The following is a 19846-nucleotide window of genomic DNA, read 5'->3' as shown; positions in this document are numbered from 1 at the left end:
ACAGCCCATGCTTTCCCACGTGCCACTTAGTGCCCTTCATTTTATTTTCTCTCTTTTAAACCTCTGGGCATAATATTAAAATCTGACACAGGCTGTCTATGGGCCAGGCACTGTTCTCACAACAAATCTATCAGGTAGATACAACTATTATGACCATCTTCTTATGGATGATTACAGAATCGGGATATAGACCTGGAATTCAAGTTCACCTGCTTCATCTCTGCACACCTAATCACCCACCTGCACTGTCTCATGGAAAAGATTTCATTCTGGCTTGTAAGTGACCTCTTATCTAAAAACTAAATATATATATATATATATATATATATATATAAATAAAATATTTTTATATATATAAAGCATATCTACTTTCTTTCTCATTCCCGTTGATTGCCTTTAGATCAGTTTTGAAGACGTGCCCAATGCCGTTCTACTTGAAACAGTTCCTTGGGAGAATTTTGAGTTCTTTCCATCCATCTGGTTCCTGTGTTGGGTACAAAGGTTTTCAGCAGATGCCTATCAGTTTCCATTACTGGAATTCATGGGCCATCTCTTTGACAAGTCTGGTTTGCAAATGGCACACAAGCTAGAACAAGATACTCCTGGGAGGATGTGCACATTCCCAGTGGAGCCTCAGGAATTCTGCTGCTTCAAGGATGTGACTTGGGCTCCCAAATTTCCAGGTTTAGAAAGCTCAAAATAAACTAACATTCTACTGACCCGCTTTATTTCTAGCAAACATTTATGAAACAACAGCTTGTTTTTAAAGTGTTACCTAAAATGAAGTTAGACACCACTTCTTAGAGTTTTAAAAATAAAATTCAAATATATGAAGAAAAAATCATATCTTCAAATTTTAAAATAGCAATAATATGTTCTGTTTAAGCCTAAAGAGATTATTGTTTCATCAATTAATACATTTTTGGAAAGGCTTAGTCATTTTTTCCAGCAATGTACTGCTATACACACAACATATTTTAAAGACTAAGGCTTTTCTTTGACTAGATTAAATTATCTGTGCTGCACAGTGTAACTGCTATCATCACAGAATATACTAAACACTAAAGGCAAAACTTTGTGGCCAAGTGTTGAGGCATCAGTAAAATACAGTGTACTTATCTATGTAATAAATATATTTCTATCATTTAAAAAGTTGTTATAGTTCTAGACCTGAGGCATCCCACAAATATATTAGAAACTTCCCATTTCACTTAATAAAGTGAAAGTCAAAGCACATTAAGTTTTTGACACCAGGGAACATTCTATGGAAACTGAGCTGTTACTCATCACAGAAGTATGTCCACTTGTCCATGAGGAGCAGAATTGTTTTCACTGGTTGGTCCAATATAATGTTTTACATCATATTACAAGTTACACACAATAACAATATATGGTTTGTAATCTGGTAAGGTACACTGACACAGTCTACACTGCCAAAAATACTTTTTGGAAAAAGGAAAGCAATGTCAGTAGCTCCTTCCCTTTTTCTTTGCTCACAGCTCACTCCTATGTGTCATGTGCTCCAAAGACTGGCACCTAAAGGGCCACCTCTGGCACATGTCAGGTTAGGGTCACACCCAGATGCACTGTCAACTGGGTACCATTCTTCCTTGACAGGAAGAATGTTTCTCTCTTTAATGGACACTGGTTTTACGATTGTTGCAATTAAAATATTTTCCTATGGCCAGTGTTAATTGGTCTCTGCTCTTTCCTGACCCAAAATTTGTTTTGTAAACATAATTCTAAGCTCCACGGATAACCCAATGGACACCACTGATTACTCTTCCAGGAAATGAGTTGGCTTCACGTGACACAACAACATATGAAAGATTTTGAGATACTGGGAAACTTTTGAAGCTTAAAGTCTGTAACTTTGGTATTCAGAAACCAATTTATTTTCTTCTCACAGATTTTCTCAAAGTTACCAGAGATGTCTGACATAGAAACTTATAATCATGTAAAATCATTTGTCATTTTTCCAGTCCGAAGGATAACTTAGCATATTCGTTTCTGGCTATATCTCAAAAAAAAAAAAAAAACTACTAAGTAGCATAACAACTAAAGAAGAATATAGTCTTAAAGAGCAAAATTTTGTTTAACAGATTAACAGACTATGTTTCTCCTGTCAGGACTTTATCTAAAACCTAATTTATGTCAACAGAATGAGCCCTTCTTTACTCTGAATCACAGTTTCAAAGCTCTGGTGCCCATGCAGCTTGGGGTCAAATTGAATTCTATCCAACAAATAAATGCCTGCCTAAAATTACTGGATGAGCAGACATTAGCTGTTTTTTCTAAACTCTTGCTGTCCCTCGGTGCTCCCAGTCTCAGCACAGGAGGAAATAAGAAGCATCTTTTTTGGCTTCCCATCAATACTTTAGCCCATTATTGAAAGAAAATTATAATCAATGTTTCCTGCATCTACTATAACTTTCAAAATTTGTTTCTCCGGCATATACTTTCTATTACAGGTTTCTCCATCAAAGGGCCTGCGTCCCTTTCGTATTACAGATTCAAGCTCCAGATGGGCAATGTATGGATACGTGTAATATAAAGCAGGGCAAAATCTAACATTGCTGCTGATAGCATCGATGCCATGGCATTAGTGTAATACACAGCGTGTCTTCAACTTCACAGAGTAACCTAAAAAGCCCTTTCCAGAATTCAAAGTAACCTCTTTGGAAAGCTTTTGGAAAAAAACTTAAGTGTGATTTAGGAGCAGCTGGTGGCTTTCTGAAAAGCTGATCAAAGGATTTCCTTTTACCTCCTTTTTATCACTGCTCATTTCCCGGAAGTAAGCACAGCTAGGCATACAAGATAAATTGTTAGTTTTCCTGATTTCTTTGACATTGGAATCAATGTCTTTTTTTATGCAGGAGATACATGCTGTCTGAAAGACATTTAATAAAGAATCACACTCCCTAGGGCTGTAGTTTGCACACCTAGTACCAAGGAGACCAAGCAAAGAAAGGCATATTAAGCAGGTAAATGAAAATTCCCTTATAACTAGACCCAAGCCTGGAAAATAGAAAGTTATATACTATGTTTTGGCGATTTTTTTCTTTTAAAAGTTAGGCATTCAGACTTTGATTAAAAAGTCTGAGATCCTGGGGCTTCCCTGGGGGCGCAGTGGTTGAGAGTCCGCCTGCCGATGCAGGGGACACGGGTTCATGCCCTGGTCCAGAAGGATCCTGCATGACGCGGAGCGGCTGGGCCCGTGGGCCATGGCTGCTGAGCCTGCGCGTCCGGAGCCTGTGCTCCGCAATGGGAGAGGCCACAGCGGTGAGAGGCCCGCATATCACAAAATAAATAAATAAATTAATTAATTAAAATAAAATAAAAAGTCTGAGATCCTGCAGATGTAGAGAATGGACTTGAGGACACGGGGAGGGGGAAGGGTAAGCTGGGACGAAGTAAGAGAGTGGCATAGACTTATATATACTACCAAATGTAAAATAGATAGCTAGTGGGAAGCAGCCACATAGCACAGGGAGATCAGCTCAGTGCTTTGTGACCACCTAGAGGGGTGGGATAGGGAGAGTGGGAGGGAGATGCAAGAGAGAGGAGATATGGGGATATATGTATATGCATAGCTGATTCACTGTGTTATAAAGCAGAAACTAACACACCATTGTAAAGCAATTATACTCCAATTAAGATGTTAAAAAAAAAGTCTGAGATCCCATTTATAACACTGTTTCCATATTTAAAAATGTAATTTGACCTATCATTTTACTTAGAGCAAGTTTCCCAGGAACACAGTCTTCTGTTTGAATTTACTGTACACTTGGAAGTATATCAATATTTTCCCACTAATTAATTCATATTCATTAAGAGTAAATTTACTTAAATTGAGTTTTGAGTGAAATAGCTGGAACAAATATCTGAAGTGGAATGCCAGAATCCTAGCATGAAAACCAGTAAAGGAAGCAGCCAAAAGTAAATCTGGTTATGATTTTGTGTATCACTAACTTGACCTCTATAATTCCGACAATAGGCATGCTGTACTCAGGCCATAATCTTTCGGGATTTAATTTTTATATGGTTCTAAATTCCTGCCACTCAACTAAATATTTCAGGAAATTAAACATATACCTCCTATATTTTTTCTGATATCTCGTCCAATCAGAGTCCTTTTATTTCAGGGAAGAGTATTTTTTCCTTCTATATTCTGGGACTTCATTCCAAGAAATAAATTGTTAAGTAAAAAATCTATGTACTTCATAGGGTTTAAAACTTCAAACTTTTTGAATTCTTTGTATTTGTTGGATCCTTCATGCAGCTAACACATGGGGATATATTATCACATGAATGCTCAGAATAAGGCAAATTTAAAACATTCTTAAACAAAAATGAATGAGACCCTATTATTACTTATTCTTATGGTCATTTCAAAGAAGAGAAAGCCAGCCCACCATCAGTAATACATGGTCAATACATGTTTTAATCATAGTAATATAAATGTGGGGAGTTAGCAGCAGCTGAACCCAACATCTACTTTCTCAAAAACTATTAACCTGAGTGTATCTGTGTGCACACAAGTACATGCAAGGGCACACACCTAGAAAACAAGCAGGGTGGGTATTCTTAAATACAGGGACAGGTGTAAATTTGTACATTTGTATCCACCAGCTCCACCAAAGAATCTGCTAAGGCACTGACCCTATTGAAAGCTTCTTAAAGTCAGGCTAGTTTGCTGTTTAATTTGCATTGTGGAGAGCAAAACAAAACAATTTGATGTATGGATATTGAAACAATGCCTTCTGAACCCAAATTAACCTTTCCCAAATTTCTGCCCATTGGTCTTATTTCACACAGGACAAATATCATATGGGACTTATACATGACATCCCTTTGTGTCACCATTAAGCCTATTCAGTAATCCAATCATTTTTCAAATGATAGTTTGGAGTCCCTTAATATTATAGTAACTGTTCCATGGGCACACACTGTCCTTTAAAATGTGGCACTGAGAATTCAGCACATCACTCCAGATATGGTCTCAACCACACAGAGATGAGTACTGGCATACACACACATACACACACACACCTTGTTCTGGATACTATACAATACCGGCATTACTACAACTTGCTTTTTTAAAGCTAAATTGCTTGTGCATACATTGAACTTGTAGTCAACTAAAACCATTAAGTTTTCCTTTCAAAGAGGATATTTTTACAATCCTTTTTCAAATTACTGGAGTGCAAATTACGCTGAGTTATTCAAATAAAAAACAAGTAATTTTGAAATGGTTTGGGGACGTAAGCGTTTCTTTCCACTTACAGCAAAGTTAGGGAATTGAGCCTTGGCCAATGTTGTAAGACCACACTACAAAATCTAGGCTCCTATGTCATCAGTAAGGTTTTCTTCAAGTGGATCTGTTAAGAATGAGTGTGTGGGCTTTTCACTTTCTTGTGAGAGTAGCTGGAAGGCAGTCTTTAGGCAAACTTGAAGCTTCACAACAGTACCAGGGAAACAGAAGACACTTAGTGTAAATCATCCACTGAACTATCTAGAGTGGAGTAACTGACATCTGAATCAAGTATTCTAACAGGAGATAATTTAAGATATAAAGAGAAGGACAGTGTCATCAGTAAGCTCCTACTTGGAGACAGTGAGACACCGGTAACTGCAAACTATTTCTGGTCAGAAGTAGTAATTTAGTAGTAATTTAGAGTTCTACTCTGTATCAATTACTTCTACTGGAGCTTCAATGCATTGAAGGCATTGGTTACTTATCTTTAGACCTGAGTTAAATGGCTATGAAGGTCTGGAGGAAGAACACGCCTTAGCAACGTTGTAAGAAAGTCAGGAGATGTGCAAGCCTAGTACAGAGGACAAGGCAGCAAAATCACCTAGAGATTTATGCTGGAGAGAGGAGGGAGAGCATGCTGTCTCCAAGGGAAATGGGAAGCCAGTTCTGGGGCTGCACACTCTTCCCTCTATTTCCGTTTCACCCCCGAAGCACCGCTGTCAGCTTCACCAGACATGGGAGAGTCTCTGGCCCTCCTATTCCCCGAAGTGCGCGTCTGCAGATAGTACAGGAGATTTGGACCGAAGCCTCGCGGCTTTGGAGGCCTTTCCAATCCTCCCTTGGCATGGTTTTCTAACAGCCATCCTCTGTTTCTCTTCTCTATTGACTTGAGCTCTGAACAGCTCAACAAACATTATGCAGAACCAAGGAGGTGCCACGCGCTGGGCCAGGTGCTGGGGTGAAAGGTGTGAGAGGGATCCCCGGCCCTTGTTCTCCAGGAGGTCACAGTGGGGACCAAGACACACAGACTATGTGGGTAATGTAAACAAAGCACTACACGAGCAGAGTGCAGGGCTGCTAAGTCTGCCTGGTGGCCAAGGAGAATTCATGAAATAGATGCAATTTTTCTTGAGCTGTGAAGTCAGTGATCTGTGAAAATGCAGTGATGGTGGGAGGAAAGGAAGATGCTGACTGTGGTCATCCTCTCGAATCTTCTTCTCTTACCCAACAAGTTTGTGCATGACCTTCCACAGGCTATGACAACCCTGACTAGGCTGCAAAAAGCTCCTTTAGACACAGCCACATTAAGAAAATTCTATTATCTGAACTTGTAGACATCTATATAAAATAACAGTTACACCTCTAAATTCCCTATTGAGTATCTCAGTAATCTACATCAGAAATAAAATAATTAGGACAAAACTATAACTAGAAAAGATACATGCACCCATATTTTCATAGCAGCACTATTCACAATAGCGCCAAGGCATGGAAGCAACCTAGATGTCCATCAACAGATGAATGGGTAAAGAAGATGCGGTATGTGTGTGTGTGTGTGTATACACACACACACACACACACACACACACACAGGAATATTACTCAGCCATAAAAGAGAATGAAATAATGCCATTTGCAGCAACATGGATGGACCTAGAGCTTATCATACTAAGTGAAGTAAGTCGGAAAGAGAAAGATAAATATCATATAATATCACTTACATGTGGAATCTAAAAAAATGATACAAATGAATTTATATACAAAACAGACATAGATCCACAGACATAGAAAACAGACTTGTGGTTGCCAAGGGGGAGGGAGGGGGAGGGAGGGAATGATTGGGAGGTTGGGATTAGCAGATGCAAACTATTGTATATAGGATGGATAAATAACAAGGTCCTACTGTATAGCACAGGGAACTATACTCAATATCCTGTGATAAACCATAATGGAAAAGAATGTGAAAAAGAATGTATATATATGTATAATTGAATCACTCTCCTGTATAGCAGAAATTAACACAACATTGTAAATCAACTCTCTACTTCAATAAAAATTTTTTTGAAAAGATTAAAATAATTAGCCACTAAACTATGCAGAGAAACAGAGACTGTGTGATCTTTTTTATGGCAATATTTTAATATTTGTGTGCTAGATTCTCACAGTGCATTAAACCAAATAGGAACACTAGCAGACTAGCTTCTTAAAATCTGGCTAACCGTTTAGCAAATGAAAGTCGAGTGCCGGGGTGCCAGATCCACTGCCTGTGTTGAGCCTGTCATCCATCTGTTGTGTTCTCTGCCAACTGCTCCACTTGGGGTGCGAGTGGAAGGCATTAGGAGGGAATGAGAAACCATTAAGAGATAAACTCAACTGCAGAGTGAGCAAGCCTCTTTTTCTTTTTCCTATCCTTCTATTACCTCTGTCCTTCTCGGGTTTCTGCTTATTTTAGTGCTATCTTGTGTCAATATACTGCCCACAGATAAGACAATTAAATGAGACTTACTCCAGGTAAAGGCAGTCATTTTTCACTGATAATTCAAGTATCATTCTTGTAACTGTAGTAAGTGAGGTCAAGAAGCAGGCTGACAAAACTGTTTTCTTTGTGGCCATTTTAACCGTGAATAGAAATTGGTTATAATAAAAAGTTCAATCCTACGTCCAGATTTGACTCTACCTTTATTCACTGCAGGATTTTCTGAAATACAGGAGTATGTGTGTGACTCTCTGTTTAAGAGGTATCTTCTACTAACATGGAGCTCATACTTGTTTTATAAACCTTGACAATTTCACAGAAAGGAAATATCCCATTTTTAGAATAAAGCTGTGTTGTACTTTTTTTTCTCCTCATTTAGTGTTGCGATTTGGACAATAAATTGTCACATACTAATAGATATTTTAACTTTTTTGATCTTGGGAAGAACTCTGAAATTAATCTTAATTCTGAATTTCACTGGCAAACTGGATGAAACTAGATAATGCAGGGAGAAAGCCAAATGACAAAAAAAAAATTCTTCAGCTTTCTCAACAAATGCCTGTAAGTTTCGGAGTATCTGAGGCATTAATGCTACGTCTGGACCAGGGCTGTTGCACAGTTCATTATCATTCACAACAGCTACCAGCCTTGTCTGCGCTTTCATAAACTGTAACAGCGTCTGCCTTTATTTCCTGAAGGTGCAGTCTTCTCATAAAATGTCTTTTTAAGGGAAAACCGAGATTCAAAGATCACAGTCATTTCATTTTCCAACAGAAAAGAAATATAAAGACAGTTAGGGAACAATGGATCTGTCCAGTTTGGTCTCATCCTCCTGCAAAGAGCTGGGGCTTCAGAGTTGATGGTGAAAAGACCCGGTACACAAAGCAGCTCTTAATGAGGACAGTTAGCCCAGCTATTTTTAAGACATGCAACTTGGCAACTCTCTCACCACACTATCAGATACACTTCTTAAGCGCCTTAATGCACGTGGCTTTTTACCTCTAGAAGTTTGATTTTTTTAAAAAAAAGAACATCATGGTACTAGATGAAACACTTGTATTTTTGATCAAGTAAATATACAATTTATAGATATATTTGATCAAATGAATATAAAATTTACACACATATATATATATATAATATCAAGAGCATATTTGGAGAAGAGCATAAATAGAGAAGTTTCTAGATTAGACACTGAGGTAAGGTTTATCTGGACAGTGTGGCCATGATGGGCCTGCATGGAGGTCAGACAGGATCTCCAGAGAGTCAAGTTTGGGAAGTTTGGAAGCATATTTTAAATATAATTTGGAAACGAGACAAAATAAAACTGCATTGTTTTCATAATACTTATTTCAGAAAGTAAAGCTAGACACAATCCTTTCATTTGGTGAAAAACATATGATGATGACTTTCAAGAGATGGACACAATTTTCTGAGGCTGGGAGAATTATCTCTAAGGATAGGCAGACTTTAAAAGGGTCCATAGATTTCAAGACAAGGGACACAGCCCTCCCTGGAGCAGGAAGGAAGGAAGTCCCCTGTGCAGTTCCCTCTCTAGCCTGCAGATAAATGAATTTAAGATCTAATTCAGAACTGTCTGCAAAGGAAATGTGACCACTTGAGGGACACTTCAGACAAGGTAATACGGTAAAGGTGCCAGAGCCATGGATTCACGTGGGTAGAGATTCAAATCCTGACTTCACTAGTAGTTAGCGATGAAACTTTGGGGAAATTTCTCCATCTGTGAAACAGTGATGATAAATCGTACCTCATAGAAATGCAAATCAAAACTACAATGAGATATCATCTCACACCAGTCAGAATGGCCACCATCAAAAAATCTAGAAACAATAAATGCTGGAGAGGGTGTGGAGAAAAGGGAACACTCTTGCACTGCTGGTGGGAATGTGAATTGGTACAGCCACTATGGAGAACAGTATGGAGGTTCCTTAAAAAACTACAAATAGAACTACCATATGACAGCAATCCCACTACTGGGCATATACCCTGAGAAAACCATAATTCAAAAAGAGTCATGTACCAAAATGTTCATTGCAGCTCTATTTACAATAGCCCGGAGATGGAAACAACCTAAGTGTCCATCATCGGATGAATGGATAAAGAAGATGTGGCACATATATACAATGGAATTACTCAGCCATAAAAAGAAACAAAATTGAGCTATTTGTAATGAGGTGGATAGACCTAGAGTCTGTCATACAGAGTGAAGTAAGCCAGAAAGAGAAAGACAAATACCGTATGCTAACACATATATATGGAATTTAAGAAAAAAAAATGTTGAAGAACCTAGGGGTAAGGCAGGAATAAAGACACAGACCTACTAGAGAATGGACTTGAGGATATGGGGAGGGGGAAGGGTAAGCTGTGACAAAGTGAGAGAGTGGCATGGACATATATACACTACCAAACGTAAAATAGATAGCTAGTGGGAAGCAGCCGCATAGCACAGGGAGATCAGCTCGGTGCTTTGTGACCGCCTGGAGGGGTGGGATAGTGAGGGTGGGAGGGAGGGAGACGCAAGTGGGAAGAGATATGGGAACATATGTGTATGTATAACTGATTCACTTTGCTATAAAGCAGAAACTAACACACCATTGTAAAGCAATTATACCCCAATAAAGATGTTAAAAAAAAAAGAATAGCAGGCTATCTGACAATGGGTAAAAAAAAAAGAATAGCAGGCTATCTGACAATGGGTTAATATATGTAAAGAGATCTTGTAAATCAATAAGAAAAATAACAACAATCCAATGTAAAGAAAGGGCAAGGGCATTTCAGAGAAAAAAATTCATATATAAATGACTTATAACCTCTCATACTTTTAAACATGGAAAGTAAAATAATAATGTGGTATAATGTTTCACCTATTTAATAGAAAATGGAAAAACTCAATAACGTGTGTTGTTGAAGAAGTCATGTGGAAATAGGTGTGTGTCCCACTGCTATGGAGTAATTGTCATGTGGCGAAATTTTTCCAATAAATACTTTAAAAATTAAAAAACAAAATCGTACCTCATAGAGATACCGTGGGGAATGAACGAAATAATGTAAAGAAGTTTCTTGATAGTATTTAGCACATAATAATTATAAAGTAAATGGCCACTATTATTATTATTGTAAAAGTTTGTACTCATATTTTTTGGTTAGGCTGAAAACTCATTAGATTCCTAATATCCAGTTTGTTTTAAGAAGTCAAAGTTTTCTAAGATATGTGACTTTTATTTTAACGTTTCCATTCAATATATTTTGAATAAATAATATAAATTCCCTCAAATGAGTTCTAGTTTAGTCTCTTAGTAAGCCAGAGTTTAGAATAAGAGAATCATTAAACTGTTTTCTTTTAAAATTATATCTACTGTTTTCCAAATATTTATTTATCAGGCACTGAGCTGGCAATCTCATGAATTATTTCATTTAATCTTTAAGACAAAACTAGAAGTAGGTACAATATAATTCCCATTTCATAAAAAGAAAACTTAGAAACTGTAAGAGACATGTCCCAAATTACACAGAGTAAGGATTTGAGCTGGGATTCAAACCCAAGATGTTTATAACTCTGGGTATTTAATAATTGAATGACAGAACAGTGAGGGCTATCACTTACTGCACACCTACCCCACGAAAAGTGAAATAAATTTATCAAAAGTTTTCCCACTAAAATAAACACTTTAGGACAAATTCTAGGTAATTCAGCAGATTGAAAATTGGTTTTAGCATAAATTAGGCTCTATTTTATTTAATTTTTTACTATCACATTATTAGGATTAAGATTATTGGAAGATAAGTGTTCCTATTTTAAAAAACTATCCCTACTTCTCAAAAAACATATCTGATACATGACATACACAAGAGAAATAGGGAGTGAGGCCATTTTTTATTTGCAATATTCGAGCAGCAAATGCAAGCATGCTTTGAGTGTGAAGTCTGGAGGTAGGGCAGTAGGCAGGATGTGCTCCAGGGGCCCAATCTCATTTTCCCACTGCACATCATGAGGATGTGAGTTGTGAGCACCTGTGTGTGTGTGTGTGTGTGTGTGCGTGTGTATGACATATGTGTGTATGCCCTTGTGTGATCTCATGCATTAAGCCACTCAGTTCTCTTGGAAACTTAACCATCCAATTTACTTGTTTTGACTGACAGTGGCTTCTGTCCAACCAAGCTGACCGGAAGTCACCAGTGACTAATATCTAAGAACCCTTGCTACATAGAGTAGATTTTCTTATTTGAACCCAGAACAGAAAACTTACCAAATATCTTAGGCAAAATCCTAGCTGTGCTGAGTAAACATAAAGGGGACAGTTATTTTTCTGTGGTGTGTTGGCAGTAAGGCTATGTATCTATCAGGTTAGAAGGCCTATGCAAGTCTGTACAAGGTGATGCGTATTATAATTACAAAAGAGCATAATTAAATGCTATAGTTCTTCATCTTCAAAGTCTCCATGATTCCATATTACATAAAGTCTCCTGGGCCTCAGAAGAAAAATGCCACCTCAAGAAACTAATACTTTGTTCAGGGCCTTGACTTAAAAAGTTTACTGCTATCACCTCGACAAACTTCGAAGTGTAGGTTTATTTTAGGATAATGGGATTTATATGCAAATCACTTAATTTATTACTGTATCACATTGTATGTAAGTATAAAGTGCAGTTAATATACAAATTCTACTCTACTCTGCTCAGAATAGGCTTCCCTCCATTCATATAAATCAGTTTTCTAGTTTAAATATTAAACCTTAAAAAAAACCTTCCCTTTGAGAATATTTTACCTGAGATATAGGTTCTACGGCACTTTGCATATGTTCTTCTCCAAGTGAGCAAATTCATCTTTTTTTATTTTGTCTTTTAACAGAACTCTTAAGCACTTCTAATTCTAAGAAAAGAACCCCAAAGAATAACAACTGTTGAGAAGCAGAATCCAGGCCAAGCTCGGGGATGCTGTATGCATACTCTGGGAGACATGGCTCTGAGGATACATAACACTTTAAGAATAATTTTTCTTTGGAAACTTAGAAAAATCAATCAAGTTATTTTCATCATAAAATAATGGAAGTACTGTACCCCAAACATAAGTGCCCATCTTTACAACTATAATTTAAAATTTATGAAATTTAAAAAATTTTAAAAATTGATGTATCATCATTGGAGTCAAATATTTAAAACTTATAAAGCATGCCAATAGATAACATAGTAGCTTTCTTGTTATTTTCATTTTGTGTATATTCATTAGAGATATTTTAAATAAATGGTAACCTGTGGATTATAGAAGTGAGAAAAATGCTCTTGAGGTGACATTTCTTCACTGATGAGTGTTATACACCTTTAACAGCTAAATGAAGTGACAAGTTAGAAGTAGACCTGGCACCACCAGTGACTGTGCCCTTGAAGAGAGGATACGGTCAAAGACTTGGTGATTCCACAGATGTTGGGAAGGTCCCTGAAGATGCCTGACACCAGGACCCAAGAGCTAAGTGCAGCCTGATACCATGGTTAGCACCACAGGAAGCTGAACAAATTCTCTGATTGTCTGTGAGGCTCTCTGAGAGCGACTCAAGTAAATTAAACTTGTGGAGACTGCGTGGGGAAACATGAGAGAGAGTTTGCCAGGACAGTGTGCGTTGGTTTTAGAGTACCATGGATACGGCCTCTCCTTCACCACGTTAGCTTTTTTTTTTTAACATCTTTATTGGAGTATAATTGCTTTTCAATGGTGTGTTAGTTTCTGCTGTATAACAAAGTGAATCAGCTATACGTATACATATATCCCCATATCCCCTCCCTCTTGCGTCTCCCTCCCACCCTCCCTATCCCACCCCTCTAGGTGGTCACAAAGCACCGAGCTGATCTCCCTGTGCTATGCAGCTGCTTCCCACTAGCTATCTATTTTACATTTGGTAGTGTATTTATATGTCCATGACACTCTCACTTTGTCCCAGTTTACCCTTCCCCCTCCCCATGTCCTCAAGTCCATTCTCTACATCTGTGTCTTTATTCCTGTACTGCCCCTAGTTTCATCAGAACCTTTTTTTTTTTTACATTCCATATATATGTGCTAGCATATAGTATTTGTTTTTCTCTTTCTGACTTACTTCACTCTGTATGACAGACTCTAGGTCCATCCACCTCACTATAAGTAACTCAATTTCATTTCTTTTTATGGCTGAGTAATAGTCCATTGAATATATGTGCCACATCTTCTTTATCCATTGATCTGTCGATGGACACTTCAGCTTTTAAGTTCCCTGGAGACAGCATCTTCACACAGATCTTGTGAGACTCACTCTTGTCACCAGTTTGACCAAATGGGCCCAAAGGGCTGAGGCTTTCCATTCCCAGAATTACTACATCCAAGTGATTCACTGCTAGCTAGTATATTCCCTTATATCTACTGCAGTTTTACTTTAAGTGGAGTGTTGGATGAATCATCTCATGAAATTCTTTCTACAGATCTGGGCTTCTAGGAAAAGCAACAGCATCTTTAATTCTGAGTTGTGTTTGCCTGGAACACCACATCTTGCTCCAGCTCCTTCACTCAGCCCAAAATGCCCTTGCTTTTCTAAGAAACTCTATTTTTTTCTGGAGAATTCCTTGGCTTGCATGTTTAACTTCCCAGCCTGCTGCTTTCTTACTCTCACGGTCCTTGATGAAGATTGATTTGATCAACGTCTGCAGCAGTTGAGCCTCTTGATGACTCTCTAGCTCCTGTACTGAGTCTCACCTGCTGAGAACTCCTTTTCAGAGCTAAGAGTCTCCTTCACAGCCAGTTAGTAGCACCTTAGGCCTGGTTTCCACAAATAGGATCCAAGAGATGTCACCTCATTGCACCAAATTCAATTAACAGTATTTATTTTTAGACTTATTTTATGTATTTATTTATTTTTTGGCTGCGTTGGGTCTTTGTTGCTGCACACGGGCTTTCTCTAGTTGCAGCGAGCGGGGGCTACTCTTTGTTGTGGTGCTTCACCTTCTCATTAGGGTGGCTTCTCTTATTGCAGCACAGGGGCTCTAGGTGCCCAGGCTTCAGTAGCTGTGGCACGCAGGCTCAGTAGTTGTGGAACACGGGCTTAGTTGCTCCGCGGCACGTGGGAGCAGCTTCCCGGACCAGGGCTCGAACCCATGTCTCCTGCATTGGCAGGTGCATTCTTAACCACTTCCCCACCAGGGAAGCCCCAATTAACAATATTTTATACCAATCTTAGTAAATTCTGTTTTAAAATATAACAGGAGAATTTTATCCACTTTCCCTTTATTCATTGTGTAAACCCAATTAAATCTTATTTTACACCCCACAATAAAGAAGTCTAGACCAGAGGGCAGACAGCAGAAGCAAGAAGAAGTACAATCCTGCAGCCTGTGGAACAAAAACGACATTCACAGAAAGACAGACAAGATGAAAAGGCAGAGGGCTATGTACCAGATGAAGGAACAAGATAAAACCCCCAAAAAAACAACTAAATGAAGTGGAGATAGGCAACCTTCCAGAAAAAGAATTCAGAATAATGATAGTGAAGATGATCCAGGACCTTGAAAAAAGAATGGAGGCAAAGAGCGAGAAGATGCAAGAAATGTTTAATGAAGACCTAGAAGAATTAAAGAACAAACAGAGATGAACAATACAATAACTGAAATGAAAACTACACTAGAAGGAATCAATAGGAGAATAACTAAGGCAGAAGAATAGATAAGTGATCTGGAAGACAGAATGGTGGAATTCACTGCTGCAGAACAGAAGAGAGAAAAAAGAAGGAAAAGAACTGAAGACGGCCTAAGACACCTCTGGGACAACATTAAACGCAACAACATTCGCATTATAGGGGTTCCAGAAGGAGAAGAGAGAGAGAAAGGACCCAAGAAAGTATTTGAAGAGATTATAGTAGAAAACTTCCCTAACATGGGAAAGGAAATAGCCACCCAGTCCAGGAACCACAGCGAGTCACATACAGGATAAACCCAAGGAGAAACACGCTGAGACACATAGTAATCAAACTGGCAAAAATTAAAGACAAACAAAAGTTATTGAAAGCAGCAAGGGAAAAATGACAAATAACATACAAGGGAACTCCCATAAGGGTAACAGCTGATTTCACAGCAGAAACTCTACAAGACAGAAGGGAGTGGCATGATATACTTAAAGTGATGAAAAGGAAGAAACTACAACCAAGATTACTCTACCCAGCAAGGATCTCATTCAGATTCGATGGAGAAATCAAAAGCTTTACAGACATGCAAAAGCTAAGAGAATTCAGCACCACCAAACCAGCTCTACAACAAATGTTAAAGGAACTTCTCTAAGTGGGAAACACAAGGGAAGAAAAGGACCTACAAAAACAAACCCAAAACAATTAAGAAAATGGTCATAGGAACATACATATCGATAATTACCTAAATGTGAATGTATTAAATGCTCCAACCAAAAGACACAGGCTCGCTGAATGGATACAACAATAAGACCCATATATATGCTGTCTACAAGAGACCCACTTCAGACCTAAGGACACATACAGACTGAAAGTGAGGGGATGGAAAAAGATATTCCATGCAAATGGAAATCAAAAGAAAGCTGGAGTAGCAATACTCATATCAGATAAAATAGACTTTAAAATAAAGAATGTTACAAGAGACAAGGAAGGACACTATATAATGATCAAGGGATCAATCCAAGAAGAAGATATAACAATTATAAATATATATGCACACAACATCAGAGCACCTCAATACATAAGGCAACTGCTAACAGCTATAAAAGAGGAAATCGACAGTAACACAATAATAGAGGGGGACTTTAACACCTCACTTGCACCAATGGACAGATCATCCAAAATGAAAATAAATAAGTAAACAAAAGCTTTAAATGACACAAAAGGCCAGATAGATTTAATTGATATTTATAGGACATTCCATCCAAAAACAGTAGATTACACTTTCTTCTCAAGTGCGCACAGAACATTCTCCAGGATAGATCACATCTTGGGTCATAAATCAAGCCACAGTAAATTTTAAAAAATTGAAATCATATCAAACATCTTTTCTAACCACAATACTATGAGGTCAGAAATCAATTACAGGGAAAAAAATGTAAAAAACACAAACACATGGAGGCTAAACAGTATGTTACTAAATAACCAAGAGATCACTGAAGAAATAAAAGAGGAAATCAGAAAACACCTAGAGACAAATTACAATGAAAACATGATGATCCAAAACATATGGGATGCAGCAAAAGCAGTTCTAAGAGGGAAGTTTATAGCTGTACAAGCCTACCTCAAGAAACAAGAAAAATCTCAAATAAACAATCTAACCTTACACCTAAAGGAACCAGAGAAAGTAGAACAAACAAAACCCAAAGTTAGCAGAAGGAAAGAAATTATATAGATCCAAGCAGAAATAAATGAAATAGAAACAAACAAAACAATAGCAAAGATCAATAAAACTAAAAGCTGGCTCTTTGAGAAGAGAAACAAAATTGATAAACCATTAGCCAGACTCATCAAGAAAAAGAGGGAGAGGACTCAAATCAATAGAATTAGAAATGAAAAAGAAGTTACAAAGACCCCACAGAAATACAAAGCATCCTAAGAGACTACTACAAGCAACTCTATGCCAAAAAAATAGGCAACCTGGAAGAAATGGACAAGTTCTTAGAAAGGTATATCCTTCCAAGACTGAACCAGGAAGAAATAGAAAATATGAACAGACCAATCACAAGTAATGAAATTTAAACTGTGATTAAAAATCTTCCAACACACCAAAGTCCAGGACCCGACGGCTTCACAGGTGAATTCTATCAAACATTTAGAGAAGAGTAACACCCATCCTTCTCAAACTCTTCCAAAAAATTGCAGAGGAAGGAACACTCCCAAACTCATTCTGTGAGGCCACCATCACCCTGATACCAAAACCAAACCAAGATACTACAAAAAAAGAAAATTATAGACCAATACCACTCATGAATATAGATGCAAAAATCCTCAACAAAATACAAGCAAACAGAATCCAAGAGCACATTAAAAGGATCATACACCATGATCAAGTGGGATTTATCCCAGGGATGCAAGGATTCTTCAGTATACACAAATCAAACAATGTGATACACCATATTAACAAATTGAAGAATAAAAACCATATGATCATCTCAATAGATGTAGAAAAAGCTTTTGACAAAATTCAACACCCATTTATGATAAAAAAAACTCTCCAGAAAGTGGGCATAGAGGGCACCTACCTCAACATAATAAAGGCCATACACGACAAATCCACAGCAAACATAAATTTTAATGGTGAAAAACTGAAAGCATTTCCTCTAAGATCAGGTACAAGACAAGGATGTCCACTCTCATCACTATTATTCAACATAGTTTTGTGAGTCCTAGCCACGGCAATCAGAGAAGAAAAAGAAACTAAAAGACTACAAATTGGAAAAGAAGTAAAACTGTCACTGTTTGCAGATGACATGATGCTATACATAGAGAATCCTAAAGATGCCACCAGAAAACTACTAGAGCTCATCAATGAATTTGGTAAAGTAGCAGGATACAAAATTAATGCACAGAAATCTCTTGCATTCCTATACACTAATGATGAAATATCCGAAAGAGAAATTAAGTAAACACTCCCATTTACCAGTGCAACAAAAAGAATAACATACCTACAAATAAACCTACCTTGGGAGACAAAAGACCTGTATGCAGAAAACTATAAGACACTGATGAAAGAAATTAAAGAAGATATCAACAGATGGAGAGATATACCATGTTCTTGGATTGGAAGAATCAATATTGTGAAAATGACTATACTATCCAAAGCAATCTACAGATTCAATGCAATCCCTATCAAATTACCAATAGCATTTTTTACAGAACTAGAACAAAAAATCTTAAAATTTGTATGGAGACAAAAAGACCCCAAATAGCCAAAGCAGTCTTGAGGGAAAAAAACGGAGCTGGATGAATCAGACTCCCTGACTTCAAACTATTTTACAAGTAATCAAGACAATATGGTACTGGCACAAAAACAGAAATATAGATCAATGGAACAAGATAGAAAGCCCAGAGATAAACCCACGCACCTATGGTCAACTAATCTATGACAAAGGAGGCAAGGATATACAATGGAGAAAAGACAGTCTCTTCAATAACTGGTGCTGTGAAAACTGGACAGGTACATGTAAAAGAATGAAATTAGAACACTCCCTAACACCATACACAAAAATAAACTCAAAATGGATTAGAGACCTAAATATAAGACCGGACACTATAAAACTCTTAGAGGAAAACATAGGAAGAACACTCTTTGACATAAATCACAGCAAGATCTTTTTTGATCCACCTCCTAGAGAAATGGAAATAAAAACAAAAATAAACAAATGGGACCTAATGAAACTTCAAAGCTTTTGCACGGTAAAGGAAACCATAACAAGATGAAAAGACAACCCTCAGAAGAAAAGACAGCCCTCAGAGAAAATATTTGCAAACGAACCAACAGACAAAGGATTAATCTCCAAAATATATAAACAGCTCATGCAGTTCAATATTAAAATAACAAACAACCCAATCCAAAAATGGGCAGAAGACCTAAATAGACCTTTCTCCAAAGAAGACAAACAGATGGCCAAGGAGCACATGAAAAGCTGCTCAACATCACTAATTATTAGATAAATGCAAATCAAAACTACAGTGAGGTATCACCTCACACCAGTTAGAATGGGCATCATCAGAAAATCTACAAACAACAAATGATGGAGGGGGTGTGGAGAAAAGGGAAACCTCTTACACTGTTGGTGGGAATGTAAATTGATACAGCCACTATGGAGAACAGTATGGAGGTTCCTTAAAATACTAAAAATAGAATTACCATATGATCCAGCAATCCCACTACTGGGCATATACCCAGAGAAAACCATAATTCAAAAAGAGTCATGTACCACGGTGTTCATTGCAGCAGTATTTACAATAGCCAGGTCATGGAAGCAACCTAAATGCCCATCGACAGATGAATGGATAAAGAAGACGTGGTACATGTATAATAAAATTATTTCAAAAATGGAATATTACTCAGCCATAAAAAGGAACGAAATTGGGTCATTTGTAGAGATGTGG

At 37.6% G+C, this 19846-nt stretch overlaps 1 protein-coding gene across 1 annotated transcript in view; it reads right to left on the bottom strand.

Moving 5' to 3' along the window:
* COL19A1 (collagen type XIX alpha 1 chain) overlaps positions 1–19846 on the bottom strand; it is a 362938-nt gene that overhangs the window by 268711 nt on the left and 74381 nt on the right. The gene's annotated exons all lie outside the window — the stretch shown is intronic.

Source organism: Monodon monoceros, unplaced genomic scaffold (assembly GCF_005190385.1).
Source record: "Monodon monoceros isolate NGI ecotype Baffin Bay Population unplaced genomic scaffold, NGI_Narwhal_1 Super_Scaffold_15, whole genome shotgun sequence".
NCBI classification, from domain to species: Eukaryota; Metazoa; Chordata; class Mammalia; order Artiodactyla; family Monodontidae; genus Monodon; species Monodon monoceros.
This window is presented reverse-complemented; position numbering and strand designations above follow the sequence as displayed.